The following is a 7,795-nucleotide window of genomic DNA, read 5'->3' as shown; positions in this document are numbered from 1 at the left end:
TCTAGATGGCTGAAGATGATAGATCCATGATGACGGATCTTGCACCAGGTAAGTAAAATGGTACACCCAACAGGTCATACAAGTTAAGACAAGATGTCAAACAGACAAGACACCATAAGGCAAGATAATGTCAAGCAAGGCAAGGCAAGGTAAGGTAGAGTGTCTGCAAAATAAATACACAAACAATAGCTTAGAACAAAAGGTCACTGTTAACATATCACTATCAAACCATAATAGCTTTACATAATAATTATTTACATAGAACATAAGGTATACAACAAAGAGCAAATAACTTCTTACCATGTGAAAGGTTGCGAGGTCCGTAAGGTAGTGGCTATCACTTGGAAAGTAAATCAAAAGTAAACAATAAGTAATACCAAGGACACTAAAATAACGAACAGAACAACCAACGCCATCTATTAAAGCAAATGCAAACAACACCCAAGGATAATAGAATGGACAACCAACGCCATCTATTGGATGAAAATACAACCAACACTCAGATTCTAGTTTTAAGAAAGGAAATACCTGACAAATAGGAAATGCGGAAGGAAGAGATTAGTGATTGGAAAAGAAACTAATAGATTAATAAATACGTAAATAATAATAAATTATGAATTACAAGGAGAATTGATGTAGTAATGCATTGTACATCATCAGAGAAACAGTGTGAAGAATAAAGAATATACGTATCATTTTCACTTTTAAATGTGCTTTTCTGAATAAACTAAAGATCGGTCACACAAAATACATAGATAAATTTAAGTAATATTTTAGACATATGCATACCAGGTGGTATGTTCGCTTTAGATATGAAATTACTAGGTTGACCTCTGATGTTGAAAATAACAAGATAATACCGTTTTTGGCAAAATATCTATTGCCAATGAAATAAAAGTAGTCGCATATATATATATATATATATATATATAATATATATATATATATTATATATATATATATATATATATATATATATATATATTATTTACATATGTTTTATATATTAGTTATATAATAACACAACACACACCACACAACCACACCACACCAGCCTATATATAATATATATATAATATGTTTGATATATTATAAAACCACACACACACACACACACACCACACACCAAACATTACATAATATCACTAAGATACATATACTAGATTATATATAACTATACATATATAAGCACAGGAAAACAGCAGTCGTTCGAGATATATTCTCAAGGAAGCAAGGGAAACGTCTTCTGGTAATTTAATAGATTTATTTAAAAAGTATTTAAAAATAATGCAATCTAACATAGAAAAATTACTCAGTACATTAGTCAATAATTGTGAAGGTTGTAGAGATCAAGAGCAGGATCATCAGAGAATTATCCCAACAACATTCACAATTATTGACTAATGTACTGAGTAATTTTTCTATGTTAGATAGCATTATTTTTAAATGCTTTTTTAATAAATCTATTAATACCTATGTTCCCCATGTAAAAAATTTCCACAAAAGGAAATTGTTTAATTTAGGTATTTACATTCCAAAAATTTCTAATAACAATGATGTGTTCAATTATTCTGATTACCAACTCTCTGAAAGGGAGGAGTTATTATTGTCTTTTGGACTAAAATATTGTTTACCTTGTTATAAACCTTCTTACTGCAAGTTTTTTGCTCCCCTGGAACTGCTATTCTCTCGCTTAGTAAACACTATTCTAATGATCGATGTGGAAGGCTTTCGATCGCAGCTGTATACTATAGCGCGTAAAACTTACAATAATGTAATTACAAACTGGACACCTTTCTTTAACAAAAAGGACCTAGAAATTCTGAAAAATCTTGGAAAACAGGAAAACCTTATTATTATTAGACCGGACAAAGGTAGAGGTTTTGTTTTACTCAATAAGACTGATTACATACAGAAAGTTGAAAACATCCTAAATGACACTACGAAATTTCAGTGTTTGGGTAGTGCCTGACGAAAACTTTAGAAACCACTATCTTCCGTTGTGAGGATAGAATCAACCGGTTTTTGAAATCTCTCTTGGATCAGGAAATTATTAACAATAATACGTCTCAAAACTTAAGCAGCACTGGTGGTTCTTATGGTGTGATGTATGGCCTTCCTAAGGTACACAAGGAGGGTGTTCCTTTAAGACCGATTCTAACATCTTACAAGTTGGCTAAATACTTAGTACCGCTGTTAACAGAATTCCCTCATAATAATTATACCATTGAAAACGCTGAACAATTTAAAGAAAGAATATTGTCTCAAGATTCGGATCTTTTTATGGTTAGCCTTGATGTAGAGTCTCTGTTCACCAATATCCCTGTTGAAGAAACAATTTAAATTATTTTCAACAAGATTTTTACTAATAATATTGTTCTGTTTCATGGTTTTAATTATGATAATTTTAAGAAGCTTTTAACTTTGATAGTGCAGGACACCGCCTTTATTTTTAATGGGAAGTTCTATGTACAAAGTGATGGTATGTCTATGGGCAGTCCTTTAGGCCCAGTCTTTGCGAATATATTTGTGTGAACTGGAGGAGCGGTTGCTGGACAACTGCCCTCTAGCTAATCATCCTCTCTTTAACTGCCGTTACGTTGATGATACGTTTATTCTTTTTCGAGACAGAGACAGGGCTGATTCCTTCTTACAATTCAGCCCACCCTAATATCAAGTTTACAATTGATTATGAAAATGATAATAAGCTCTCTTTCTTAGAAATAGAAGTGTCACGTAACACAGACGGTTTTAACACCTTAATTTTTAGAAAAATGACGTTTACTGGACTAGGGACAACTTTTTACAGCTTTTGTAGTTTTAACTTTAAAGTAAACGCTTTATATACCCTCTTCCACAGGGCATATTCTCTCTCCTCTGGCTGGTCTGAATTTCACAATGAGATTACTGTTTTACAACAATACTTCACCGATAACTGCTATCCAGCTAAGGTTTTCTTCAAATACCTAAACAAGTTTTTAAATAACAAATTAATAGCGGAAAATAACAGACCAACTGCTCCTTGAATGCCTTTCATTGCCATTGTCCCGTTTATCAGTGATACAACGTTTTATACCCAAGTTAAACGTTTAATACGTGAACATTGTCCGGCCATAAAAAGCCAACTAATCGTAAGAAACCCATTAACTATTGGGTCTTTATTTAGATATAAAGAAAAACTGAGCCCTCTTCTGACTTCCAATGCGGTCTATTTATTTTCGTGTCCCAAATGTAGTTTGGGAAATTATGTCGGGGCCTCACGTAGGCTTCTTAAAGTCCGCATTGATTGCCACATGGGGGTGAGTTATAGAACAGGTACCGGTTGTCTTCACCAGAATTCTCGAACATTCGAGAACATTAAAAAAATGCAAATTTAATATAGAATACAAACACTTCAAAATCATTACACGGGCTTCTTCTCCTCAAGAGCTTGCTGTCTTCGAATCGCTTTCCATAAAAACATTAGTTCCTAAATTAAACAACCAAAGTACCGCTACCCCTCTTTACCTGGCATAACTATATTTACTTGGAACCTTTCCTTCTTCTTCTGGTCACTCGTCTTCTTCCCTTCACTTGAGATGGTAATTTTCTTAGCATTGTAGTAGGTTTTCTGTGAATTTTAAATGTATGTTGCTTATTAGGATGAGTCTTTTTTACTATGTTTTATGAGTATTAATCCTTTTTACAGCCGTGATGATGGGGCTGGACCCCGAAACGTCGCTTAATAAAGCCTTTTTAAATTACCAGAAGACGTCTCCCTTGCTTCCTTGAGAATATATATATACACACACACACATATACGTATATATACTTTGTTATCCATTTCCACTCATACTGAAATCAATAGACGAGAAGTTCTGATTAAACTATATTGCTTCTGACTGCATTCAAAGCGCGCCCTATATTTTTGCAGTAAACACTGATTGCATGTTTCATGCATTTCAGTGACATGGAAATAAGATCAAAGGTGTTAATTGCTGTTTATTTTCCCTCCCAAAATGAATTATTCTTTTACCTAGAGCTCTTACCATAGTATTATTTTTCCATTTATATTTCAACCTAGAGCTATTTCATGGAATAAGTCTTCACTTGAAAATCATATTTCTCTGATAAATTTTTGTATTGAGAAAGTTGTTCAGATGATTCTGTTCGAAAGATCTTTAAGAAAAACTTGAATTAGTTAGTTCAAGAGGAGGTGATTTTGATCCATCAGTTTTGCGTTCGGCGTGTCTGAGGTCTACTGAACTCGGCTGTCAAGCGCCAGGTGCTTTACTACCAGTGAAGCGAGACTTATTATTAATTAAATCCTGTATTATTTATTCGCTAATTTTATTAAGGAGCGAACCTAGATTCTTTTATTTGTCATTTCTGTTTTCGTAACGTTTAACTAACAAAATTTATACCGACAACAAAAGCAGCGATGACAAAAACAACAAGTAAAAGTTTCTATGGCGATGTCGAGTTGTCTTTAGCGTATATTGTCGTATGAGCCGCGGCTCATGAAACTTTCAACCGCAGTCCCATGGTGGCTTGTCACATAGCGTTGCCAGACGCACGATCATGGCTAACTTTAACCTTAAATGAAATAAAAACTGAGACTAAACGGCTGAAATTTGGTGCGTTTGATGATTTTAGGGTGGATGATCAACGTACCCATTTGCAGCCCTCTAGCCTCAGTAGGTTTTAAGATCTGATGGCGGACAGGAAAAGTGCGGACGGACTGACAAATAGCCAATTCATTTGTTTTGTTTTGCGGAAGACTAAATAGGAAAACAAGTAAAACGTCACTGGCCTTTTCTTACAACGGCGCGAAGAGCTGACATCAGGAAGCGCTGTTCCAGTTCGCCCTCGTTCTTTGAGCTTTCCAGTTTGAAGAAAACGTCAAAGGAAGAAAGAAAGAGGCGAACAAAGGTAGTCTCTCTCTCTCTCTTTTTTTTTTTTTATCCAAAGTCACTGTTCACCTTCACAGAAATCTCCCACTAGTCTTAAGAGTAAGCTAACGGCCTGCTACCTAAGTAGTACCTGGAATGAGGGATTTTACCTAGAGAAATTCTAGAAGTTTAATCGTTACTCTGACACAAACGAACAGGAAGTCTGATCTTAGAAAGTGAGAGAGAGAGAGAAAGAGAGAGAGAGAGAGAGAGAGAGAGAGAGAGAGAGAGAGAATCATTACCTGTCAAGGCTTATAACGTTCATGGTTCATCACACCTTGGTCGTTTGAAAATTGGGATGATGTGTTCATGTAAAATTCATTTTTTTTGGTGGGCGGATGAAAAGATGACGAAAGGAGGAGAGATACGAGTTGAATGACAGTGTTTTAAAGAGAGCAGGAAAGGTAAAACAATGAGTGAAAGAATAAGTGGAAAATTAGAGAAGAGTGGGGAAAATGCTAGATCTATAGTTAATCTACTACGATATAAAAAGAATGGGACGGCTCTTGTTAAATCTCATTAATCCCAACCTTTACTAAATCAGCTCATGATTTTGTCTTTTTGAACAGATTCAACTACGATTCATCCACAGAAGTATTTTCCATAACATCAAACTTTTTATTGTCAGCCATAGAAAGTTACCACAAATTAAATTTTTCATAGCATTCCACCCACACCCGCCCCCTACCCCACCGCCCCAACCAGAAATAATGATAATGGAAAAAGGTAGATTTGTGTTAACTGATATTCTATTCTATTTATATTGTAGATGTGTCAGTTGTTTTGCGTTTAGTTCATAAAGACGTTCTCCCCGTAGGGGAGTAGTGCCATCAGTGCATCCCACGCGGTGCACTGTAGGCATTACTTAAGGTTCTTTGCAGCGTCCATTTTGCCCTTAGCAGCAACCCCTCTCCTCATTCCTTTTCCTGTACCTCCGCTCTTATTCTCTTTCTTCCTTCTTACTTTTCACCCTCTCCTAACAATTGTTTCATAGTGCAACTGCTTTGAGGTTTTCCTCCTGTTACACCTTTCAAACCTTTTTACTGTCAGTTTCCGTTTCAGCGCTGAATGACTTTATAGGTCCCAGAGATTGGCCTTTGGCCTAAATTCTATACTTATTCTGTTCTGGTCTGTATAAAAACAAATATGAAACAGAGAACAAACTAATATTCAAAATGCCAGTCCTCTCATATATTTCCTCATCTTTGCATTTCCCTTTCTGCAGTGTCACGACCCCATTGTTATCTCTTCCCTTTCTCCTTTCCTCGGCGATATCCTCTGGGTGAAAGGAGGCATCCTGCACCGAGTGGAAGGATTATGCCCTCCCCCATCCCAGAGGGCTCTTCCTAGGATGAAGAGAAATCCTTGGGCGCTGCTGTTACGTTCTTCACACTCGGGGCCACAAACCTTGTCCATCTGCCGTTAATCATCTTTATTCGCGTCTATTTAGATGTTTTTTTAACAAGGTATCTAAGTGATTTATTATTATTATTATTATTATTATTATTATTATTATTATTATTATTATTATTATTATTATTATTATTATTATTATTATTATTCAGAAGATTAACCCGTATTCATATATGAAACCAGTGAGTTGTGACATTCAACCTTGCTAAGAATATGGTGTTCATTTGAAAGAAGAAATAGATTAAATACAGAAAAAAGAAATCAGTTACTGAAAAAATGCAATTCAATTAGGTCTGTTTTCTTAACCCTTTCCTCGGAAATATTTTTTGTTTCAATTAGATTACAAATGAACAATCTTATAATTACTGTCCGTATACTAATCAAATTCTGTAAATTACCCCGTCCCATACTACTCGAACAAGCTAACTGGGAGTTGGGAAAATTTTTATGTTAATTTTTCTAAAGAACACAAAGGAATCATTTTGTAATTAGTGCCAAGAGCCAGAACCTGTTACAAAAATGCGATAAAAGAAATTTTCGTTGACTCTTTCATTATTTTTCCTTTGTTAATTAGGATAAAGGAGAAATCACTTAGTAAAAAACTAGTAAAAAAATGCGCCGAAATCTCTTTTGCACAATCGAGTTTTCTGTACGTCGTATAATCAAGGACAGTGAAAATAGATTTAACTTTCGATGGTCTCCGTATGTAATGCCGTATGAGCCGCAACCATGAAACTTTAACCTCGGGACGGTGGTGATTGTCCTATATCGTTACAAGATATATATACGGTTATGGCTAACTTTAACCTTGAGTAAAATAAAGGCTTATGAGGCTAGAGGGCTGCAATTTGGTACGTTTGATGACCGGAAGGTGGACGATCAACATACCAATTTGCCGCCATCTAGACTCGGTAGTTTTTAAGATCTGAGGGCGGACGTCCTATATAGTTGCCAGATGTACATTATGGCTAAATTTAACCTTAAGTACAATAAAAACTACTGAGGCTAGAGGGCTACAATTTGGTAAGTTTGATGATTGGAGGGTGGATGATCAACATACCAATTTGCAGCCGTCTAGCCTCGGTAGTTTTTGAGATTTTAGGGCGGACGTCCTATATCATTGCCAGATGTACGTTATGGCTAACTTTAACCTTAAGTAAAATAAAAACTACTGAGTCTAGAGGGCTGCAATTTGGTACGTTTGAAGACCGGAGGGTTGATGATCAACCTATTAATTTGCAGCCGTCTAGCCGTCTAGCCCGGGACATTGGTTTTCTTTTATAGAAAACTGAAAAAAACTCACCCGATGCTTACTTCACGTCATGGAGCGCCCTGAAAGAACAACTCACAGCGGTTGGAGACATGATCTTTAAGAGGTGTTATTCGCTCCCTCTGCTGAAGGAAATTCTCTCCCCGAACCTTCACTTCTTCCATCAGTAAGAAGAAGTATT

Source organism: Macrobrachium nipponense, chromosome 16 (genome assembly GCF_015104395.2).
Source record: "Macrobrachium nipponense isolate FS-2020 chromosome 16, ASM1510439v2, whole genome shotgun sequence".
NCBI lineage: Eukaryota > Metazoa > Arthropoda > Malacostraca > Decapoda > Palaemonidae > Macrobrachium > Macrobrachium nipponense.
Note: the sequence above shows the minus strand (reverse complement) of the source record.